The sequence below is a fragment of the Porites lutea genome, chromosome 2 (genome assembly GCF_958299795.1).
Source record: "Porites lutea chromosome 2, jaPorLute2.1, whole genome shotgun sequence".
NCBI classification, from domain to species: domain Eukaryota; kingdom Metazoa; phylum Cnidaria; class Anthozoa; order Scleractinia; family Poritidae; genus Porites; species Porites lutea.
The window spans coordinates 41,174,641-41,200,571 of NC_133202.1; the positions used below are offsets into that span (position 1 = coordinate 41,174,641).

The 25,931-nt window shown below is 38.2% G+C and overlaps 1 long non-coding RNA gene and 1 pseudogene across 1 annotated transcript; both read left to right on the forward strand.

Moving 5' to 3' along the window:
* The first annotated feature begins 16,762 nt into the window (after nucleotides 1-16,762).
* Nucleotides 16,763-18,704, forward strand: LOC140927250 (uncharacterized). Its single transcript, XR_012164548.1, has 3 exons — nucleotides 16,763-16,866; nucleotides 17,268-17,363; nucleotides 18,421-18,704. It is a non-coding gene; the product is annotated as an uncharacterized lncRNA (long non-coding RNA).
* A 2,137-nt stretch (nucleotides 18,705-20,841) lies between these two features.
* LOC140926212 (potassium channel subfamily K member 9-like) overlaps nucleotides 20,842-25,931 on the forward strand; it is a 5,304-nt pseudogene continuing 214 nt past the window's right edge.

Sequence of the window (25,931 nt, forward strand, 5' to 3'; positions counted from 1 at the left end):
GTCAGCTATTGGTCATTTTTTCCTATCCCCGGTAACAGTCCCAGAAGTCTTTGCGAAAGTGGCAACTTGGACAATAGAGAGCTTAAGCACCGACGTTTTCGAGCGACGCACGTCAAGCGGAAGTGGAGTTTTTGCACTCTTCGGAACAAATTCTTGGACATATCGTCTCTTTAAGAATAAAGACACTTAGCAATACGAATTTGGTAGCTTTGAGGCATATTAAAAGAGAAAAAGGCTCACTTCCTGTTGACGTGCGTCGCTCAAAAACATCGCTGCTGTAACTCTCTAATAGGGTCTTATGAGGCTGTTTGAGGAGGGAAAATTTGACCTAGTTTTCTGCGCAGCCTCGTAACAACCACCAAGAGAAGGGTTAGTGTCTTCATAACAGTTCCATAGTGCAATTCGACACAACACGGACCCAGTCTTACGCAACTTCAAAGGAGCCAATGTATTCTTCCGGTGAAACAACGCGCGTCGGGTAAAAGAAACGAGGGGAGAGAGAGGGCGCAGGGTCTCGTGTTTATGCATGCATATAGTAAAAACTTACATAAACTGGAATTCTCGGGGCTGACAAACGGGCAGGAAAAAAATTCGAACAGTCAGCTAGAAAACTAGGGTTTGAAAAAACTGAGAGATTCTGAGGACTTCAAACTTCAACAACAGATTTGCTCAAAACATGCCATGCAAACTGAACAATTTTTTTTTTTTTTGCTTTAGACACTGTGAATGGCATGTTGTACTAGGCGGTCCTTGAAAAGCTAAAGAACAAAAAAAGTGTCTTATCTTTGGCATGAGCAAACTTGGTAGCCAGTAGTAGAAAGCCCCCTTAAAAGAATGGCATATCGCTGATCCTACAATGACTTGGAATCGAATCTAACCAACTTACCATACCTCACAGAGAAAGCAGAAAATGAACTGTCTCAAAAAAGAAATTACGTCTGCTGCCCTGCATCCCGGCACAAATCCGTAACCCACCCTGACTACTCGAGTTGCACAGTGTTAGATATTTAGTCATTTATTCACCATGTACAACCAACGCAAAGAATATGCCTTAGGTAAAACACGACTAAGAGTTCAAATAGGTTACGAGTTATTGAAATGCAGCTTCATCCTTGCTATGGGTTGTGATAAAATGAATAAAATGTATTTTTAAGTACGTCAAAGAACACTTATTACTGCTGCTGTTATCATAACTACACCCTGCTAACAGAGCCTTTCTCTCACTCACTCCATTTTAGTCGGGGATGTGCTGCTTGTTACTGGGATACAGTTTCGGACCCACGCCTAAAAGACGTGTACTTGGTACAGTGGGCTTAATTATTAACATCGGTTTATCAATTAACGGATATTAGCACTCGGAAAACAAGTTTGACGAGAGAAAACAAGATTGACTAGTCCAGAAGTTGGCGACTTCAAAGTCTTGACGCGATTCAGGCAGAGACTCCCAGTGGCGGATCCAGACCTTCAGATAAGTGGGGGAGGGGGAGGGGGGAGGCGGTCTTAAAAAAGTTTTTTCGGCCCTTCGGGCCTCTGTTTTGTCCAAAAATAGGGGGGGGGGGCGGGCCCCTCCCCTGGATCCGCCACTGCCTCCTTTTCTCCTCCTTACTCGAGAAGACAAAAAAAAGGCTCTGCTTGCAGGGTGTCAAAATTACATTATTCCGCGGGGCCAAAGCGTTTCGGGTCACGTGGTCCAGGCGATACGTCACCGAAGTGAAAATGACCGAGAGGGCCCGGAAATAAACAGTGTGGCATTCCTTCCCGCCATGAAATGATGATTTTAATTCTGGATGTAATGTGAGGCTTGAAGAACACGAACTGTTTGGCACCACTATATATTCTAATAAATAGTTCTTCACATTGGAGGACTAAATTCTCCACGTAGGTTCAAGCTATTTCCTTGGCTGTTACCAACGAAAGGAAAGCCAAAGCTCCCACAACCGGTACTAAAGCATTCAGATTGAAAACACTGTCCCAACTTTTGAAAACTTCCAACAAATAACCTGCGATTAGAGTACCAACAATTCCTGGAAGAAAAAGAAAGAAAGATTAATCACATATTTCACTTGCGAAGGGAGAAATTCTCCAAACAAAGACATAGAAATAAGTGGTTAACACACAAAAAACAAACCGCAAATAAATAAAGAAATAAATAAGTAATTGGAAAAATAAATAAAAAATAAACAAATGGGAATTCTCCAAAGGACGTAGAAATAAGTGCTTAACAAAAAAAAAACAAATAAATAAATAAACATGTACAGGGGTTACTCGTTAACACGTCAGTACTTAACCCAACCTTTCGGAAAAAGCCCTGAAAAGGTTTGGTTCTTACCAACAGACCCCAACCCCAAGGACGTTCAGGCCAATAGTCTCTCTGTTTCACGAAATAAAAAGAACAACTGCTTAAGAATAAGTTGTTTTACCAAACAGAGTATTTCCACTGAAAACTCTTCTTTAAAGACCTTTTTCACTTCTTTCTTATCATTTTGCTGGTAGGGAGAACGCTGTCATTAAATCTTAATATTTAAGTGACGTTACAACAATTCAACGTACCCAAAAACGCTCCAGCAGAATTCATTATACCTGAAAGTTAACAGCGAGAGATTAATTAATAAAGGCATAACAACCCTTCTAGCAAAAGACGGTCAGGCTCTGCAAGGCATTATCCACTTCATAACTAACGCTGCCCTTAGACTTCACTGTACTTCTTCCTGGTAAGTGGTACGCTTATACGCTTAGGGGCTGGGCCACACGTCCAACTTTTCAAGAAACGAACCAAACTTAGAGAGTTACGTTCACGAAAAGTTCGACGCACGGGTCAGTTAAGTTCGTCTGAATGAGTTTGGATCGTCCAACACGTTCTGTCCGTTTGCTTCAGACGGATAGAACGTCTGAAGATCGTCTCCAGGACAAACGTCGATCTTCACATGCGACGAACTAAACTAATAAATGAAAACTTTGTACGATAATGTAGGTCGACCCAAATTAGAGTTTGGTTTGTCTCATGAAAAGTTCGACGTTTGACCAAGACTTAAATGAGAAACCACGAGGACAATGGCAATAAAAACCCCACAAATAAAATGAATTCGCATTCTTTCAAACTCGCTTTACTTTTCAAGTGTAGGTCAATTCCAGTAGATAAATTCTGAAGGATCACACCCAAGTTCAGATAAAGAAAGGAAACTTCCTTGTTAAATAGTCAAGAGAATTTCACGTCTTATTCGTGCAGTGACGGAAACCAAATGTACCAAAAAATGTAATGCACGTACAGAGAGGCTGTGTTGCTTACTAAACCTAATATATAGATTTAGCCAGGGCTAAAAGCAAAAAATAAAATCTTGTAATGCTAAACGGCGACAGCAGCGAGAACAGCAAAAAACAACTTTGTACGTGCGGCGCACTTTTTTTTATCATTTCTTTGCCGTTGTTTTGCCCGACCACAACGTGAAACGTCCTAATTTATACACTTTTAATTGAGGAAATGTCGTATTGAAACTGTTTCCTGATGTCTGTTGCCTCGGATGGCAAGGGGGACCGGCAAGTTGGTGAGTTATCCGTCGTGAGTTACTGCGGCGAGTTAGCGAGTGGTGTGTTGCAAGATATTGAATTTTCCAAATCTTGCCGGCAAGATCTTGAATTTTCCAAGTCTTATCGGCAAGATTTGGAATTTTCTTAATCTTGCCTGCCTATGGGACATAAGCCAACTAGACATCGAAGGCTTCATCGAACAAGCAAACTTACATCACCCAACTATCAAATTCACGGCCGAAATATCTGACACTGAGACTGTGTTTTTAGGACACGGTTGTATACAAAGGTACAAGATTCAAGCAAAAATCTATCCTTGATATAAAGACACATTTTAAAAAAACGGAAACCTTCCAGTACACACATTTCACCTCTTGTCACCCGCCGAGTGTTAAAAAAGGATTTGTCAAAGGAGAAGCCTTGAGAACCCTACGAACAAACTCCTCAAAAACTACGTTTGAGGAAAATATTTCAATTTTCAAAAAACGCTTGATTGACAGAGGCTACCCACAAACTACTTCTTAAATTTGCCCCTTATAATCTCCTTTTGGCCGCCATCTTGAATTTCGGGGAAGGCTGAAAAGTTGCTCATATTCTTTTAACGTAAACAAATCTTGTTTTAGCGTAGATTTAAAACAAATTTGAACTAAAAACATGACTTCCTTTTATTTTAGTGCTTAAATTATAACTACCTGACGTCCTATGCAAATCAACATCGCCCGCTATTGGTCTCTCAATAAGACCGCGGCAGTTTGCAATTTGTTTAATAACTAGAAAAAATGTAAGGTTTAGAAAATTGTTTCAGAAAAGAGTAAGTAAATGAATCATATTTTTGCATCGCAAGTGTATTGTAATGAAAAGAGTCAGGCTCTTCTTGAAAACAATTTCTTACAGGGGAACCTTATTCAGTCACGCGTCCATGACCGGAATCAGTTTCAGAGGTTTCAGCTGAATGTGAATTCCCCGCAAAAATCAAAATCGATGCAATGGCCGAAGTAAGTTCACCAAGATTTGCAACTCGCTAAGATTCTCCACACAGAAGTGAGTGATGACTGACTGCCCTCCACGGCAAGAGAAAGCAGCCAGCGAATGACTTTGTAATGAGCCGCTTTCTTTGATCCAGTGAAGAAAGCCAACGAAGGTGAAGGCTGGGCATAAGGTTCGCAACAAGGATCTAGTACTTCCTCTTGTGCTTAGATGGCACTTCTGGGACAGTTCCGGCAAGCCGAGAACATAAATAACCGGCAGTTTCGATGAAACGGTAGGCTACAGGAGTTTTAGATCTTCTCTGGAGCTATTTTCCATGTGGTTGCTTATAGTAACTAACTTCACGCAGCACGCACGTAGACGTAGTGGTTGACGTGTAGCGCGAGGTGTTGATCAAAAATGTCAAAAGACTGAGAATAACGTCTACCGCTGACAGTGTATAATATAGGGATTTACTGCGATGCACTATGCTGTGAAGTCATGGAACGAGCTGCAAAGTGCCAACACAAATAAGCTGAAATCGTCAAATTCCTTATGCCACAGGGCAAAACCGAAGCATTTAAAAGCAGACTCGGCAACTGGATCATGGACTCCTCGTGTGACAACCAAAATTAAACCAGTTGGGCGACTAGAGGCAGACACATAGTGATCAGAGACCCTGTTCCTGAGGAACAGTTCTGTGACAAGGAGGCTGAAACGCGTATTGTTCTCCATGCTCGGAATGCGCGTGGGAATGACAGTGTGATGCACTCTAATACACTGACACTGAGGGCGCTGTCCATTTGTCAGAACTGGCCGGCCTGACCATTGCCCGACCAGTCAGTTTGATAATGAAATAGTCTTTTCCAAGAGTTTTTGCTGAAAAACCGTCTCCTCGGTGCATACTATTCAGGATTTGACTGATCTGACTGGAGAGTTTTGATTAAAAGGGAAGTTATCATTGTTCCGGCCGGTCAGTTCTGACAAATGGAAAGCGCCCTGAGACTGATGTCTTTGTCCTAATGCTTGCTTATAGCAAAAACTTGACTTTGAAAAGGTGCTACATGAAAAAGGGAAGAGGCGCGAACATTATATGCAACTCGACCCGGGCGATGTTAACCATTGCTTCATGAGGTGCCCTTATAGGTGTAAACTCGATCACAGGCTGTGATAACATCTCTGCCTCCTTTGGTAAAGGGAAGTGGAAAGCAGTCCAGCTTCTTCATCCAATGGAGGGTAGGTCCGAGTTATGGCGAGTATCGCGGGAAAGAGTGATCAGTATCCAATGAGAACTTTAAATTCAAGATACGGAAGCACCCGTGTGTGAACTGTACGGAAAGAAGTGGCATAGTGCGCCACTACGAGATTCATCCCCAGCTTACGGCTGGAACGTCAAGCCGGAGAATCTGCCGCCATGCGAGTCATCTTTTCGACTTACAGGCGCAATTATCAAGCCTCAATGTGAAGAAGAACCATCGTTCTGCTCCCGTCGTTGGCACGTTACCGTAGAGTAGTTGCAACTCATGTGTCTTAACCTTTCTTCAGCTTATGATGTTAGGGCAGAAAATGCAGTACATGTGAATCTGTGTTTATGTTTAAGTTTTCAAACGCGAATTTAAGCAGTGAAGAATGGTGTTATGCGAATGATGTCAGTTATGGGAACATAGTGCTTTTGTTCTAAAACAAGCACTAGACTGAAGGGTGGAGCACGTTTCGAGGTGGGGGGGGGAGGCACTCCCTTATTTGGCTTATACGGGTCAGGTATGTGCTGCTGAACACAAGGTCTTGAGTATTAACCAGGGTGTAGAATTGTATTATTTTAATAGTAAAAATCTAATTATTTATTTTATTGTTTTAATAGTAAAATTCTATTTTAATAGTAAATTCGCTTAAAAGCGTCGTGAACATTGTCTTTTTGGTCTGGAAGCCTTAAAAAGATTGTGAAGGCTAGCGATGAGCAGTTTACATTTGCAATACCAATAATTTTTTTTCCAAAGTTTCTATTTCCGTAATGTTAGTTTGAAAAACTATTTGATTCTTTATGTAAAACAAAACAGAAAACAAATCAATGTCAGAATCTTAAACAGTGCCGAGGTTTGAACGTCTCGGCGGCACAGCTCTTTTAAGACTTATCATTACCTCTAGGTAGAGGTATGATTTACTTGCCGTAGAAAACGAAGCTACAGTAGCTCTAAACATGTTCTTCTAGCATTGTGATTTCGGTAGCCTTAAACATTCGACTGACTGCTTTGGTCGTTATCACTCCATATGGAACGATGCATGATCATGCATGTTTTCCTTCCTAAACCCATTTAGCTTTCAGTTTATATAAGTTAATAAATTTGTTAGCAACAACGTCACAAAAAGTTTCCAGCGATATCTCGTTTTGGATACTCTGACTAATCCTAACAACGTTACACTCACAGAAAAGGTAACATTTTAAGGAAAAATCCACTGCCAATGTACTCCGGGCATATAAGCTTAAATTAAAGGGACTGTGTCACGGCAGTCCAGTTCATTTTGTTTAATTTTGCCAATCACTCGCCCTTAATATGTCTCCTGAGCATTATTTTTGAAGTTGCAAGCAGCAGGGATCAACTTTGACAAACTGTTAGGCTGAACAATTTTCAAAAACCCTATTAAAATTTCAATCCGTTTCAATCTTCTTCACTTTTGCCCATCCGTGGCATCTATTGTTTCTGTTGTGCTATTTTAACCTTCCTTTAAAGTTTTAAGCGGTTATTTTTATGTTTCTCTTACAGGTTGTAATTTAACGGGCATTTTGTAATTTCCTAATTTGGCTGAATTTCGTGACACAGTTCCTTTAAGCTTTAATTCACAAATTGGAGGCTGTGGTAAAATTTTCTGACAGTTTTAAGGGTAGAAAAAAATTAATTCAAAACCACTATCATGCCAGATACGCTTACAAGCTTACAAACTGTCGAAAAGGTTGGTTTTAGTTCTAACACTCGATCGCCCGCTATATTAACACACATACATGTGCCTAGGTTGAAGGCTTGAAAAAATTGAAAATGGTACGAGTAGGAAAACTATAGATACGTTATTTGCTAGTCTGGAAGGATTCAGATGAAGGAATATCCTGGACAAGTTTTTCGAACGCCATTTTCGTTTCGACAAACTACACAAACTATTGTAGGTCAGGTAAACGAATTTTGTCTCTTTGAATTCCCCCACTATGTTGCCTCTCGACGCCTGTCGCTTTTAACCAATTAGATCGCTGCGTTTATCAGCGAACGCGGGGTATTCAAAAATCAATAGCTCGCGTGCAGGCTCACTTTTCTTCGGTTCATTCCCTTGCGGGATGAACCCGAACTCGCCCAATTGGTCGCAGGAAACAATGACATGTTATTCTTTCAACTGTTTTGGTACTGTTTGGGGTCAGGGTTAGGCACCATTGGTGACTTCTCTTCCGAGGAGCAGCTGCTACATGACCCACGTTGGAAGATGGTGTCCACCTTTAATTTCCTCGCATGGGGATCGGGAGATTATGTTTTGACGTAGTAATACCGACATGATTTAGTAGAGTAAATACTATTGAATCCGAAACAGCAGGTAAAACATAGACAGCATGCCTTGTGTTCTGCAAGCACTTTATTTTCATTTACATATGAAAAGCGGGAATAATCAAAGGCAGTGTGCTTAATCCTTATTCTAGACTAAACACATTTGTTTTAGTAAGGTTGGCTATTTCAGCGGCTTGTCGTCGTCGGCTAATTTTCTTGTCTTTAAGGCCCGAACTAATCTACGAATATTTACAACACTCGCCCCAACCTAGAATTCTGCAAAGCTTATAACCGCTCCCACATTCAGGAGAAACATATATCCCACTGGTGCCATCGTCACAAGTACAAGGCACACGCTTTTGTAGCTCGTCCTCTGGAAAGGGAAAGAAGGGCATATTGTGAGAAATAGTTACTAGTCTATATAAAGCGCGCTGCACACGGTGAATGCCTAGCTGCAATTAAAATCTCCTTTCTCTTTATTGCTTGTATGGCTTCTTTTTTCTTTTTTAAAAATTTAATGACACGTTCAGGTTTTCCTCGCATAACAGAGCAAAATTCTGCCAAAAAGGAGTCATGGCGAAATTATAGGATTTCGCCAATGGACCCGAACGTTTACCTAAGGGCTTCATTACAAGTGTTAACATCCACCTTAGTTACTTCAAAGTATTAAAGCCACTGATTCGAGTAACGACTGGCTACCGTCGTGTCACCCGCATAATTGATGCAATGCATAATATGTTACCATCTTCCCAGCGTGCCTTGCGCCTATTTCGGGATGATTTTAAAAACAACAACAATGTATTTATTTAAAGAAAGATAAAGTTACAATACTTTATGTCCCGCAAATAGCAGGATTGTTTCCGGTCTGTGATTTTTCTTAAAGTATCGGAGACATTTTCGCCGCTTTAAGGGTTAGATATGGAAGTAAAGAAGGTCTAAGAGTAATTTCTCTTCATTCATTGACCGTGTGACCATTCTCTCCTCATGCGTCTATCCCATTTTCCACTTCTGCATATATGCTGCGATGCCTTTCCTTTCGTTCATTTAAAATATTTCGCCCCGTTCCAAGGATACGATTTGACTATGTACAAGCCATTGAAAATCAAATTTGATTTGAAAAAAATCAAATGTAGGAAAGGTTATAAAAATTTCGTGGGAAAGCTCATACCCGTTTGGCGGAGTTTTGAGATCAAAGCTAACAAGGGGAGACAAGTCGCTAATTCATTGAAGTTCTTCTCACCTGTTATGACGGGAAGACTTTGCCGAGTGTGCTAATTTTAAAGGTTTTGTTCTTTAAAAATATCCATATTAAGTGTCTTTGATCGGAAAAATAGCGCGCTCCCCAGACAGGTGTTGACAGTATGGTTGGCAGTCAAACAAAATGCCGAATTTTGCTAAAACGACTTGAAATAAATCACTAGTTATGTGACTGTTTACCTTGTTCGTAAAACCGCTTTGCAGGTGAAGCACCTATGCACACAAACGCAACTGCCAACACGAACACCACCAGGAACCGGCTTTGCATCCATCGTTTAATCTAACAAGAAAAACGATTTTTTTTTTTTCACACGATCTTGAAAGAATGCGGAGTAATCATAAAAATCTTTAAAAGAGTTTGTTTTCTTATTTATGACGACGAATCTTATGTTGACATGCTTCCCGCCTTCTCACATTAGACAAAGGATTCATTTCATTGTAATTAATTGAATTAAAAACATTGCGGAACATCAAAAATACAGTTAAGAATTAGGAAAAGTAGGAACAAGCGAGTTTCAGAATTGGAAGCGATAGTGCGACCATAATCTACGTTCACTTTTATTGTTGCTTGGTAGTCAAGGCTTCAAAGACTGAGGGTATTGTTGTTTCTTATTTAGTACACCAATAGTGCTTCTGTTACTTTTTTCAAAAGGAAAAAATGACAAAAGAAAGATCAACCTTGCTTACCTTTTCTCTCTACAGTGGTGACTTAGTATCTTCAGTAGTAGCTCTGTACTTATGGGAAGAGACAATACATTTAGCAGGGAAACTAGCTTCTTGTATAGCGAAAAATTGGCGCAAACATCACGTGCAGAGAATTCAAATCGCCGCTGTGATTGAGTTAAGGTTCATAGAGTACTAAAGTGATGACGTCATAAAAATGAAATTTCTGAAATTATGGGATTTGTCAGGATATTCTGAAAGAACAATGTCCAAGAGGCCTACTTGCCAAAAATGAGCATTTGGGGGCAAATTGTCTCTGAGATCGTAGCCCAGTTATACTCAGAAAACTCCATACAAACCCTTCTAATTTTTTTTTGGGTCGACCCAAAAAAAAATTAGAAGGGTTTATATGGAGTTTTCTGAGTATAACTGGGCTACGATCTCAGAGACAATTTGCCCCCAAATGCTCATTTTTGGCAAGTAGGCCTCTTGGACATTGTTCTTTCAGAATATCCTGACAAATCCCATAATTTCAGAAATTTCATTTTTATGACGTCACACTTTAGTACTCTATTAGGTACCTTTTAGAGGAGGTCAAATTGATATCTTAAAGAACTTATCCACTTCCTATGCTTTTGAGCATATGCTTTTCTCAACTCCTTTTACTTTTAAGACAACTAAAATTAGCCAAGCGAGGTTTTCATTTGTCGAAGCAGACAATGGCTGTAGTGATGAGGTGTCGCCTGCAGTCATCAATTTGCCCGCCTTGTTTACAAGCATAATCTTTGTACCGTGTTGCCTTTTGTATAGACCGAATGTACATTCAACACAATTTCAATTGCATTATAAATAGAACCAGTTAGAAAAAGCATATGCTCGAATGCATAGGAAGGTTTAGTTCGAGAGGTAATAATAATAATAATAATAATCTTTATTTAGATAACTTTTTCATGTAAAATATGGTTTTCAATTAACGAAGACGTTAAAAAGCTAGAATATGTAAAAACTATTTTATGTACAAGATATTAACTCAAATTGATTTACATGCCTTCCTATGCTTTTGAGCATATGCTTTTCTCAACTCCTTTTACTTTTGAGACAACTGAAATTAGCCAAGTGAGGTTTTCATTTGTCGAAGCAGACAATGGCTGTAGTGATGAGGTGTCGCCTGCGGTCATCAATTTCCCTGCCTTGTTTACAAGCATAATCTACGTACCGTGTTGCGGTTTGTTTAGACAGAACGTACATTCAACACAATTTCAATTGCATCATAAATAGAACCAGTTAGAAAAAGCATATGCTCGAATGCATAGGAAGGTTTGGTTCTCGAGTTAATAATAATAATAATAATAATAATAATAATAATAATAATAATAATAATAATAATAATAATTTTTATCGAGATAAATTACAAATTTAAAGAGGGAGTTAAAATCCTTGATGGCATGAAATGCAGTACGCTGTTTGCCCCAATCTTTTTTAAACTTGGAAGTGATTGAGTACAAAAACGTACATTCAACACAATTTCAATTGCATTAAAAATAGAACCAGCTAGAAAAAGCATTTGCTCGAATGCATAGGAAGGTTTAGTTCGAGAGGTAATAATAATAATAATCTTTATTGAGATAAATTTTTCATGTACAATATGGTAATCTATTAACGAGGACGTTAAAAAGCTAGAATCTGTCAAAACTATTTTATGTCAGAAGATATTAACTCAAATTGATTTACATTACAAATTTAAAAAGATTACTCTGAAAAATATTTCCATTCACGGACTTTTTAATTGCCTGGCTAAAGGAGTTAAAATCTTTGATGGCATGAAATGCAGTACAATGTTGGCCCCAATCCTTTTGAAACTTGGAAGTCTAAAATTTAGCTTAGTTCTGGTATAATAATCATGTTGTTCTTGTTGTCTTATGAAGTTCATATCATGTTCTACAAGTCCATTAAAATACTTATACACACAAATACATACATTTCTCTGAAAACGTCTTTTTTTGTAATGGAAACCCGCTTAAGAGTGGAAAGTAGCTCCTTTTATATCGAAAAATTGGCGCAAACATCACGTGCAGAGAATTCAAATCACCACTGTGATTGAGTTAAGGTTCATTAGTTAACTTTTAGAGGAGGTCAAATTGATATCTTAAAGAACTTATCGACTTCCTATGCTTTTAAACATATGCTTTTCTCAACTCCTTTTACTTTTGAGACAACTGAAATTAGCCAAGCGAGGTTTTAATTTGTCGAAGCAGACAATGGCTGTAGTGATGAGGTGTCGCCTGCAGTCATCAATTTGCCCACCTTGTTTACAAGCATAATCTTCGTACCGTGTTGCCGTTTGTCTAGACAGAACGTACATTCAGCACAATTTCAATTGCATCATTCAAAAATAGAACCAGTTAGAAAAAGCATATCCTCGAATGCATAGGAAGGTTTGGTTCTCGAGTTAATAATAATAATAATCTTTATTGAGATAAATTACAAATTTAAAAAGATTACGCTGAAAAATATTTCCATTCACGGATTTTATAATTGCCTGGCTAAGGGAGTTAAAATCCTTGATGGCATGAAATGCAGTACGCTGCTGGACCCAATCCTTTTGAAACTTGGAAGTCTAAAATTTAGCTTATAATTAGTTCTGGTATAATAATCATGTCCTTCGTTTTTTCTTATGAAGTTCATATCATGCTCAACAAGTCCATTTAAACATTTATAGACGTAAATACATCTTGTCTGAAAACGTCTTTTTTCTAATGGAACGCACTTAAGAGTGGCAAACGCATGCGTAACAGATGAATAAAGAGGTCTGTCTAAAATTATTTTAACAGCCTTATTCTGCAAAACTTGCAACCTGTACATTGAGGTTACATCATGCTTGTCTCCCCAAACAAGGTCTGGGCATGATCAAATATATGGCTGCCGAAATGTGTCAATATTCGATGTCGCGTATATACGTTTGATAATTTCCACATATTGACAATAAAATTCAAATATATTTGATTTTGTTCAATACATTCGATAAACTTGTAGCAAAATTCGATAAATTCGCCGTGATATACATTCGATTCTCTCCTACATTTATGAAACAATTCGAGCAATATTCATTCGATAATTTAAGCAATATTCATTCGATGATTCGAACAAAATTCATTCGATGATGTACGTGACCTTTCTTCCATATTGGGATAGAAGGCTTGGCTATCAAAATGGACGCCAATCTTAAAGAACTTGTAAAAGACGAGGTAAGCATTGTAGTATTCCTTTATTAATTGATGATTTATTTAAGCACTATTTGGATTCTTTTTTAATCAAAAACAGAATGTGAAAGTGCTTATTTTTAGCCACAACGTGCCTGGTAAATAAACATAAAAAAGGCTTACACCCGTTTTACTTGTATTGATTTGTGCAGCTGAATTTGATTGACAGAAGTCTATTGCAATGTTTGGGTGCGAATGTAAATATGAAATGGTTGCGATACAAGTAAAACGGGTGTAAGCCTTTTTTATCGATGTTTACTTACCAGGCACGTTGTGGCTTGCAATATGTCGAGCAACCTTCAAGCAAGTAAAAAACTAATAGTCCACATTTAAGCTTAATAAACTCTGTATGCTTAAATAGTCTAGATCACTGGCTAAAAATAAGGACTTTCACGTTCTGTTTTCGATTAAAAAAGAATCCAAATAGTGCTTAAATAAATCATCTATTAATAAAGGAATACTACAATGCTTACCTCGTCTTTTACAAGTTGTTTAAGATTGGCGTCCATTTTGACAATCTCTTCGAGCACATGGTCGATACTCAGTAGCCAAGCCTTCTACTATAATATGTAAGATAGGTCACGTGCATCATCGAATGAATATTGCTTGAATTATCGAATGAATTTTGTTCGAATCATCGAATGAATATTTTTTGAATTACCGAATGAATTTTGTTCAAATCAAATATTGCTTGAATTGTTCCATAAATTTAGGAGACAATCGAATGCATACTAAGGCGAATTTATCGAATTTTGCTACACGTTTATCGAAAGTATTGAACAAAATCAAATGTATTTAAATTTTATTGTCAATATGTGGAAATTATCAAACGCATATACGCGACATCGAATATTGACACATTTCGGCAACCATATATTTGATCATGCCCAGACCTTGTTTGGGGGGACAAGGATGATGTAACCTAAATGTACAGGTTGCAAGTTTTGCAGAATAAGGCTGCTAAAATAATTTTAGACAGACCTCTTTATTCATCTGTTACGCATGCGCTTGCCACTCTTAAGTGGGTTCCATTAGAAAAAAGACGAAAACCAAAACTTCCTATGCATTCGAGCATATGCTTTTTCTAACTGGTTCTATTTTTGATGCAATTGAAATTGTGCTGAATGTACGTTCTGTCTAGACAAACGGCAACACGGTACGAAGATTATGCTTGTAAACAAGGCCGGTAAATTGATGACTGCAGGCGACACCTCATCACTACAGCCATTGTCTGCTTCGACAAATTAAAAAAAGAGAAAAAAGACGTTTTCAGACAAGATGTATTTATGTCTATAAGTGTTTAAATGGACTTGTTGAGCATGATATGAACTTCATAAGAAAAAAAGAACAACATAATTATTATACCAGAACTAATTATAAGCTAAATTTTAGACCTCCAAGTTTCAAAAGGATTGGGGCAAACAGCGTACTACATTTCATGCCATCAAGGATTTTCACTCCTTTAGCCAAGCAATTAAAAAATCCTTGAATGGAAATATTTTTCAGCGTAATCTTTTTAAATTTGTAATTTATCTCAATAAAGATTATTATTATTATTAACTCGAGAACTAAACCTTCCTATGCATTCTAGCATATGCTTTTTCTAACTGGTTCTATTTTTGATGCAATTGAAATTGTGCTGAATGTACGTTTTGTCTAGACAAACGGCAACACGGTACGAAGATTATGCTTGTAAACAAGGCGGCTAAATTGATGACTGCAGGCGACACCTCATCACTACAGCCATTGTCTGCTTCGACAAATTAAAACCTCGCTTGGCTAATTTCAGTTGTCTCAAATGTAAAACCAGTTGAGCAAAGCATGTGCTCAAAAGCATAGGAAGTCGATAAGTTCTTTAAGATATCAATTTGACCTCCTCTAAAAGGTACCTAGTGAGCCTTAACTCAATCACAGTGGTGATTTGAATTCTCTGCACGTGATGTTTGCGCCAATTTTTCGATATAAAAGGAGCTACTTTCCACTCTTAAGCGGGTTTCCATTAGAAAAAAGAAGTATTCAGAGAAATGTATGTATTTGTGTGTGTAAGTATTTAAATGGACTTGTAGAACATGATATGAACTTCAAAAGACAACAAGAACAACATGATTATTATACCAGAACTAAGCTAAATTTTAGACTTCCAAGTTTTAAAAAGATTGGGGCAAACAGCGTACTGCATTTCATGCCATCAAGGATTTTAACTCCCTTAGCCAGGCAATTAAAAAAATCCATGAATGGAAATATTTTTCAGCGTAATCTTTTTAAATTTCTAATTTATCTCAATAAATATTGTTATTATTATTATTATTATTATTGACTCGAGAACCAAACCTTCCTATGTATTCCAGCATATGCTTTTTCTAACTGGTTCTATTTTTGATGCAATTGAAATTGTGTTGAATGTACGTTCTGTCTAAACAAACCGCAACACGGTACGAAGATTATGCTTGATTGTAAACAAGGCGGGGAAATTGATGACTGCAGGCGACACCTCATCACTACAGCCATTGTCTGCTTCGACAAATTAAAACCTCGCTTGGCTAATCTCAGTTGTCTCAAATGTAAAACCAGTTGAGAAAAGCATATGCTCAAAAGCATAGGAAGTGGATAAGTTCTTTAAGATATCAATTTGACCTCCTCTAAAAGTTAACTAATGAACCTTAACTCAAGCACAGCGGGGATTTGAATTCTCTGCAAGTGATGTTTGCGCCATTTCTTCGATGTAAAAGGAGCTACTTTCCACTCTTAAGCGGGTTTCCATTAGAAAAAGGACGTATTCAGAGAAGATGTATTTGTGTGTATAAGTGTTTAAATGGACTTGAAGAGGATGATATGAACTTCATAAGACAACCAGAACATGATTATTATACCAGAACTAAGCTAAATTTTAGACTTCCAAGTTTCAAAAGAATTGGGGCAAACAGCGTACTGCATATAATGCCATCAAGGATTTTAACTCCCTTAGCCAGGCAATTAAAAAATCCGTGAATGGAAATATTTTTCAGACTAATCTTTTTAGATTTGTAATGTAAATCAATTTGAGTTAATATCTTGTACATAAAATAGTTTTTACACATTCTAGCTTTTTAACGTCTTCGTTAATTAAAAACCATATTTTACATGAAAAAGTTATCTAAATAAAGATTATTATTATTATTATTATTATTATTAACTCGAGAACCAAACCTTCCTATGGATTCCGGAGCATATGCTTTTTCTAACTGGTTCTATTTTTAATGCAATTTAAATTGTGTTGAATGTAAGTTATGTCTAAACAAACCGCAACACGGTACGTAGATTATGCTTGTAAACAAGGCGGGGAAATTGATGACTGCAGGCGACACCTCATCACTACAGCCATTCTCTGCTTTGACAAATTAAAACCTCGCTTGGCTAATCTCAGTTGTCTCAAATGTAAAACCAGCTGAGTAAAGCATATGCTCAAAAGCATAGGAAGTGGATAAGTTCTTTAAGATATCAATTTGACCTCCTCTAAAAGGTAACTAATGAACCTTAACTCAATCACAGTGGTGATTTGAATTCTCTGCACGTGATGTTTGCGCCAATTTTTGGCTATAAAAGGAGCTACTTTCCCTGCTAAATGTATCGTCTCTTCCAATAACTACAGAGCTACTACTGAAGATACTAAGTCACCACCGTAGAGAGAAAAGGTAAGCAAGGTTGATCTTTCTTTTGTCATTTTTTCCTTTTGAAAAAAGTAACAGAAGCACTATTGTACTAAATAAGAAACAACAATACCCTCAGTCTTTGAAGCCTTGACTACCAAGCAACAATAAAAGTGAACGTAGATTATGGTCGCACTATCGCTTCCCATCCTGAAACTCGCTTGTTCCTTCTTTTCCTAATTCTTAACTGTATTTTTGATGTTCCGTAATGTATTTATTCAATTAATTACAATGAAATGAATCGTTCGTCTAATGTTAGAAGGCGGGAAGCATGTCAACATAAGTTTCGTCGTCATAAATAAGAAAACAAACTCTTTTAAAGATTTTTATGATTACTCCGCATTTTTTCAAAATCGTGTGAAAAAAAAAATCTTTTTTCTATTTAGATTAAACGATGGATGCAAAGTTCCTGGTGGTGTTCGTGTTGGCAGTTGCGTTTGTGTGCATAGCTGCTTCACCTGCAAAGCGGTTTTACGAACGAGGTAAACAGTCACACATAACTAGAGATTTTATTTCAAATCATTTTAGCAAAATTCGGCATTTTGTTTGACTGTCAACCGTACTGTCAACCCCTGTCTGGGGAGAGCGCGCCATTTTTCCAATGAAAGACACTTAACATGGATATTTTTAAAGACCAAACCTTTAAAATTAGCACACTCGGCAAAGTCTTCTCGTCATAATAAGTGAGAAGAACTTCAATGAGTTGGCGACTTGTCTCCTCTTGTTAGCTTTGATCACAAAAACTCCGCCAAACGGGTATGAGCTTTCCCACGAAATTTTTATAACCTTTCCTACTTTTTTTTTTTTTCAAATCAAATTTGATTTTCAATTGCTTGTACATAGTCAAATCGTATCATAGCAACGGGACACAATATTTTAAATGAAAGAAAGGAAAGGCATCGCAGCATCTATGCAGAAGTCGAAGATAGGATAGACGCGTGAGGAGAGGAAGGTCACACGATCAAATCTTAAAGAAAACAGGATAATTTAATCAATAAATCATTCATTCCTCCTAATGAAAGGTGTGAAATTACACTAAGAACTACTTTATCTCCGTATCTTACCCTTAAAGCGGCAAAAATGTCTCCGATGCTTCGAGTAAAATCTCAGACCGGAAATAATCACCCTGAAATAGGCGCAAGGCACGCTGGGCAGATGGTAACATATTATGCATTGCATCAATTATGCGGGTGACTCGACGGTAGCCAGTCGTCACTCGAATCAGTGGGTTTAATACTTTGAAGTAACTAAGGTGGATAGCCAACACTTGTAATGAAGCCCTTAGGTAAACGTTCGGGTCCAGTGGCGAAATCCTATAATTTCGCCACATGTGACTCCTTTTTAGCAAAATTTTGCTCTGTTATGCGAGAAAAACATTCTCTCCGAACGTGTCATTAAATTTTAAAAAAGAAAAAAGAAGCCATACAAGGAATAAAGAGAAAAGGAGATTTTAGTTTCAGCTATGCATTCACCGTATGCAGCGTGATTTATATAGACTAGTAACTATTTCTCACAATATGCCCTTCTTTCCCTTTCCAGAGGACGAACTACAAAAGCGTGTGCCTTGTACTTGTGAGGATGGCACCAGTGGGATATATGTTTATCCTGAATGTGGGAGCGGTTATAAGCTTTGCAGAATTCTAGCTTGGGGCGAGTGTTGTAAATATTCGTAGATTAGTTTGGGCCTTAAAGACAAGAAAATTAGCCGACGACGACAAGCCGCTGAAATAGCCAACCTTACTAAAACAAATGTGTTTAGTCTAGAATAAGGATTAAGCATACTGCCTTTGATTATTCCCGCTTTTCATATGTAAATGAAAATAAAGTGCTTGCAGAACACAAGGCATGCTGTCTATGTATGACCTGCTGTTTCGGATTCAATAGCATTTACTCTACTACATCCTGTCGGTATTACAACGTCAAAACATAATCTCTCGATGCCATGCGAGGAAAGGTGGACTCCATCTTCCAACGTGGGTCATGTAGCAGCTGCTCCTCGGAAGAGAAGTCACCAATGGTGCCTAACCCTGACCCCAAACAATACGAGAACAATTGAAAGAATAACATGTCATTGTTTCCCGCGACCAATTGTGCGAGTTCGGGTTCATCCCGCAAGGGAATGAACGAGGAAAAGTGAGCCTGCACGCGAGCTATTGATTTTTGAATACCCCGCGTTCGCTGACAAACGCAGCGATCTAATTGGTTAAAAGCGACAGGCGTTGACAGGCAACATAGTGGGGGAATTTAAAGAGACAAAAGTCGTTTACCTGACCTACAATAGTTAGTGTAGTTTGTCGAAACGAAAATGGCGTTAGAAAACTTGTCCAGGATATTCCTTCATCTAAATCCTTCCTGACTAGCAAATAACGTATCTATACAGGGTTTCCCAAAAGTTCGTTCCTCTACTTTTTCAGTACGATTGAACATGGTAAGCAAATCATTTCAACAAAAGTTGTGTCTTTCAACATAATTCATTATTTCCATACTTGTTGTGCCATCTTTTGACTCTAATATTCGATTTGTGTACTTCCACGCCAAAGGAGCGCGAGTATATTTTTTAGCCACATATTTTTTGTATTTCATAGCCCGAATTTCTCGAACTCCTTCCTTGTTTTTGGTGAATATCACGAAAGATAAACCCCCTTAACGCAAAAACGTTCAGCTGCGTGAGAGCATAAGCCTGTATACTTCCATTTACTGGCCTATCTGTTGTAGAAATTCCTAAAAAACTGGAAAAATCCAAATGTTGGGTTGTAGAATGATCATGAAGAAATGAAGGTTCTGAAGGCAAGAAACTGAGGGGAGGACCAAAAGCCCCGAAAAAAGCAGCTAAAATAGTTTTAAGGAAGGCTAGATACAAAATAGGAGGCTCGACAAGGAAGCTCAGTCTCACATAGTTAGCAAGCCAAATAAAAGGGTCATGAAAAGCTGTTTAAAATGATTAAAATTAGAGTCCCCTGAGATTGCAAAAAAACCTCTGCTTAGTCTGCCAATTAACTCCCATCTCGTTTTAAATTTGTAAAGAAGTACAAAAGCCTAGCTGTGGAAGGGGGCCGGGATGATTATCTTTTTTGGATGAATGCCCAAAATATCTTTTTTTTCAGCTGCCTAAACAAAACAAATTTTGTTTGGGGGTTGAACTGGATACTGCGCACCAGGTAATCATGATAAAAAAGTTCAAAATGGATCATTTGTGGGTCTACACGCTGTATCCCACTTCATGCCGCAACGGCTACAGAATGTGATAAAAAAAACAAAAAGGGCGTGCCAGTTAATAAATTCTGAATACATGTACTTGATAGAGAAATAAACATCTTCTAGCAATTTCATGTAAAAATATAGTTTTGATCAAAAGTTATAGTGCATGAAATTAGAGGAACGAGCTTTCGGGACACCCTGTAGTTTTCCTACTCGTAACATTTCCTTTTTTTTTTAAGCCTTCAACCTACGCAAATGTATGTGTGTTAATATAGCGGGCGATCGATTGTCAAAACTAAAACCAAGCTTTTCAACAGTTTTTAAACTTGTAAGTATATCTGTCATGGTACTGGTTTTGAATGAAACGATGAGGCATTCACATTTAATTTTTTTCTACTCTTAAAATTGTCAGAAAATTTTACAACAGCCTCCAATTTATGCATTAAAGCTTAAGCTTATATGTGTTGATTTGCGGCTCGATCGAACTATGCAAAACCAAAACTAAACTTAAGCAACACTTATATTATCAAAAATGAAGCTTTCTTCAGTACAAACAAAGACTCAGTTATGTGTCTTGGTAGACAAATCATTATTTTTTGTTTCAAATAAGGATAAAAGAACCAGCAAACTTGAAAAAGCAACATAAATAACCACAATCAGCAAATGGTTAAGCGGAATCAAATCTGCACAGTATGTAGGCTTTTTGAAGAGTCATAATTAAAGATACGAACTAATAATGGACGGAGGCGATATCGGTTAGAAATGAAAGACGATAATAACCGAAGACTGCCTGGTAAGTCGTGTTGTTTATTCAAACTTGTAAGGTAAATGAAATCATTGACACAAACGTTTTAGAAAACTGGCGAGGCAAATGTCTGAATGAAAAATGACAGAATCTAGATTCAGACAGCAAACATGGAAAACGGTATAACAAACAGAGCAAAAACTTCGCATACATTCAGACAACACACATGGGAAAACGGCTTAACAAACAGCTGAGAGCAAAAATTTCGCATACACAGTGCATAAAAATTGCAGTACTTACAACGCGCTCGCTTGTCCCCATGTCGGAATGCTAGAATGACAAAAAAATTTTCTAAAGGGACTGGATTTGTGATAGTTTGTCAGGCGAAGACCCCCAGGGGACCCCGGGTCTAGTCTCTGGTCCACAAGGGTAAAGGACGCGGTCCACACGGTTTGTTTTTTGGGAGGGGAACACTTTCTCCTTTTCTGGTGCTCAGACTTCTCACAATCAGTGTAACCGGAGTTGCCTGCGGAAGAGACTACTTCCAACCGTTTTCTCTAAATTTTTGCACAAGGACTTTAAGGCTAGATTTCTCCTCTTTGGAAGCATTTTGTTTTCACGGCAATACGTCGAATACGGTGGTCATACATCACATTAAAATTATTTAGCACTTTTCAGATAAAAGAATGATTAAATATTTTAACGCCAAAAATGGAAAATAATCATGATGAATAGTCATTTTGCTCCGTCATACATCTTTTACATATGACAGGTTAATGAGAGAGATAAAGTTGCTTCAGAAACCAGCCCGATATGAAGATAATAACAAGTCAGTTATTAAAACAGCTGTTTCGAGAAAGGTTGTCGGGAAAAATGCGTTAACGTGCACGCGTCAACCGCATTGTGCGTAACTTTGAAGGCAGAGATCCTCTTCTATAAATTTAATTTCAAATTTTTTGAGCCGTTATAGTATTTTCTTTCAGTGTAGCTCTGGCCCTGAGGAAGGCTTATTTTTGTTAGCCAAAATATTGGCTCTACATAAATCAGCCTTTTGCCGTATTGCCAGCCTTGCATTTAGTTTTGCGTTACTCCAGCATTTCATGCATGGGAACCTGAGAAAATGGAACACACTAGACCATGAATGTACATTTGCGAAGATTATATTTTTACAGTATAGTATAGTATAGTATAGTATAGTATAGTACAGTATAGTATAGTATAGTATAGTATAGTATAGTATAGTATAGTATAGTATAGTATAGTATAGTATAGTATAGTATAGTATAGTATAGTATAGTATAGTATAGTATAGTATAGTATAGTATAGTATAGTATAGTATAGTATAGTATAGTATAGTATAATATAGTATAGTATAGTATAGTATTAAAGTTTATTGGTCTAGTTACAATCAGGTTTTCAAAACTACAACAAATTATCTAAAACGTGAACGGAAACAACAAATTTATTCAGTACATACTGCAGGGTTGTCACTAAGGGCCGGGGGCCGGGGATTTCCCCCGGCTACCCAGAGCATGGCCCCCGGCTACTTTCGTCGTTAAATTAAACCAAAAGAGCACACCTTTGAAACACACAAAGACTATCCATAAAACTAAATGCAAGTTTCATCTGAAGCAGGTTTAAGTAATTTTGAAATACTCGCGTGCAAAAACTAAGAAATGTCGGGAAAAGACATCTGACTTAGATTTGGTACTAGTACACACGCGCGAAAACTATCCGTTCGCGAAATGTCAGTAGGGAGTTTTAGCAACGACGACGGCGACGGCAACGAGAACGTCAAAAAAGCAATAGGTTTATTGACCAAAACAACCAGTTTGCACGTGCACGCTTTTTTGTACATTTCTTTGCCGTCACTGCACGACTACGACGTGAAAATCCCTAGTTTCACGTTTTATGGAGGACGTAAAACAAGCGACGACAAACTTTTCTTTCTCTTTCTAAACTTGAGTGCGGTCCCAAAGAAATCAACTCCAGGGAAACTGGCCTACATTAGCTATTTTCAGCGAATTGAAATAAACGCGACAAAGTTGGAAAAAACGCCAATAAGTTTTACTTTTGTTTTTCGTAAGTTGTTTCGTTCTTACGTATAACTAAATTGATTTTACAGCGCATGTTAATTCATTTGCACCGTATAAGAATCTATTGTCCTTTCCACATTTTTAGCATTTGTAAAGTAAAGTATCGTTGTGTTTTTTACATCCAGTGAAATGCTGGCGAGTGAAGTGTTTTAACACTTCACTGGCCAGCATGCACCCATCCTCGTAAACGTTCACCACGAAGATTTTATCGACCCGACTAACTGCCCCTGGGTCTCCAAGGATGGTATGCACCTTGTCTGCGTGAAGATAAGACTTCGCAGAAAACGTGACCGGTGCCAACCTGTCATTTTTTTCAGGCCCGATGCTTACATGTATATTCCCATTTGGCGGCCACCAAAAAAAGCCTCCAACGAGCCTTTACGTAAAGTAAAAACTTATTATTTTAGTGGCTCAGAATGTTGTAGTTTTCTTTAATAAAGACGTGATCATCATAAAACCGCTAATGATAGCTGTGCTCTTGATGAAGACTGCGTTTTGGGGGCGGTAATGCCTTTTCGAAAACGGTAGAAGCTGCACTTCAAAAACTTCTTGGGGGAGTGGGGGGGGGGGGGGGGAGGGGCTCCATGACTGCTTGCGACTTCCCCGGCTACTAACAATAAATACCCGGAAACTTGAAATCTTAGTGACAACCCTGATCATACTATTCCGATAATAATATACTAAAAGTTAATTATTAAATTAATTGGATTTTTTGGCTCAAGATCTGCTTTCTTTTTTGAAACATTAGATGGGCATATTTCGCTATAACTTGGGAAGTATTGTCATTATCTAATCTTAGTAAATACAATGGAACCCCTATATAATAGACTTCGAGTAGTCCCCATGTTTCCTCAGGGATAGCAGAGCGAGCGAAACGCGAGCTCATTTTTCTCTTTCCCTACCGCGTCTCGCTTTTCTCGAATGGGGTGATTTTCACGCGCGCTCGCGTTTCGCTCGCTCTACTATCCCTGAGGAAAAATGGGGACTACTCGTAGTCTAGGATATAACATTGTTCCTGGTATAACGATAAATATTTTATGTCCCGGCAAAAGTTACAATAAAATTTATGAGACCAGGAGATGAGACAGAACCTCGATATAACGATATTCGTGAGTTAAGCACACCGAACGTAAAATCTTTTCCAAATAACGATATTATCAGTACACAGTGACAATTCAAGCAAAACATTGAATTTAACATAATAAAATTACAGTAATCGAGTAATCTCTAGGGTTTCTGTCAACAGTTTGTACGATGATATTCCAACACTCAGACCAACTCTGGCCCTGTTACGACAGCGACTATACCGTACATCAGAGGCACCTCTGAAACTACTGCACGTATATTACAACCTTACAATATACGTGTTGCACACAAACCGATAACCACTTTACGGCGACTGCTTACTAATGTCAAGGACAAAAACAAACCGGAGGACAGACAGGGAGCAGTATACAAGACCAAATGCTGCGACTGCCAGGCTTCTTACGTTGGTGAAACCGGCAGAAACCTAAGCACGCGACTGACCCAACACAAACGAGCTACGAAGAATGGTGACGTCAACAATCACATTGCTGAGCACCATTTAAAGACGAAACATCAAATTGACTGGGACTCTGCGACATGTATAACGTATTCTACTGACTACTATCAACGTCTTACTTTAGAAAGCTAGTTTACTAACTTAGAACAAACGCCAGTGAATCGTAGCCAACAGTTACCAGCGCCGTACAAACGACTTATTGACGAGATCAAGAAAAACTAACTACGAGAGAATGACAACTTGACTAACAATAGACGGATCGAAACGCACCAATTACTGATTACGAGTCTTCATAGCCAATAACATCACGGCTTAACTGACAGACGACCAATAACATTACGACGTAATTGACCAGTCAAATCAATAACCAGAGTATAATACCATCAACTGACGTGATACAACTCACTTTGACTCTGAAGATGACTACCGCACAGGTTGTCGAAACGTCAGCCACTATCAACAACAACAGTCCTATTCAGGACTACGTTCACCCGGACGATCAAACTCAACCTACTTTTGAAATGACTCCTGGGTTCAAACCTTTCACAGATACTGATATATCGGTGATTGAACCTTTAAACGCCTCTGAGTCCTAGGCAAGATATCGAAGCTGTGAAGGCAATAAGAGAATGACGTTGGAAGATTCAGGCGAAAGAGAGAGATAATTTCTTTCCTCTCTTTAGGCGATGGAGGACGCGTTTTAAGACTAAAATTTAAACAAATGTGACAAGCCAAACTGAAGGAGTACTTTCAGGAATGAAGAAGTGTCCGTTTTTAAAAAAACAAACAAACAATGAACACGCGAACTCGATAAGTAAAGACAATAACAGTCGCAACTTCAAACGGCTTAAGGTTAGTTTTGTTGCACTTGTGCGATTCACGCGTAGAATTTACCGTTGAACTTTGAAAACTTTTAGTGCTTTGCAAACTGTTTAAGGACATTGCTGCGTGCTTGAAAAGTTACATTTGCGTCTGTGGTATTACATTTTACGATTGGATTATGAAAATCAAACGCTTCGTGTTTTAACGTTTCTTAACAGGACATATCGCCCCCGTGACATTTGTTGGCCGACTTTTCTGTATTTTCTGTGCCTTGATTGGAATCCCTTTAAATTTAGGTGTACTAAAAACCGTCGGTGAACGAATTACAAAGTACATCCGCAGGACTGTCAAACACATCGAGAAGAAGTACTTAAAAAGAAGACGTCCAAACCGTGTTGGAGTTAAAGTCGCTGGAGTGGCATTCATTATGATGGTGATAGTTCTGCTGGTGGGCGGGGCATCAGACATGGTGTTCGATGGATGGACATTTTTTGACGGAGTCTACTTCAACTTCATCACATACAATACAATTGGTTTTTGGGATTTATTTCCTCGAGGAAAAAGCCTCAAAACTGGATGAGCTTGGTTTTGAATTGGTGAAAACGGCAAGCGTCTATTCGTTTCATGCATCATGCTGATTTTTAT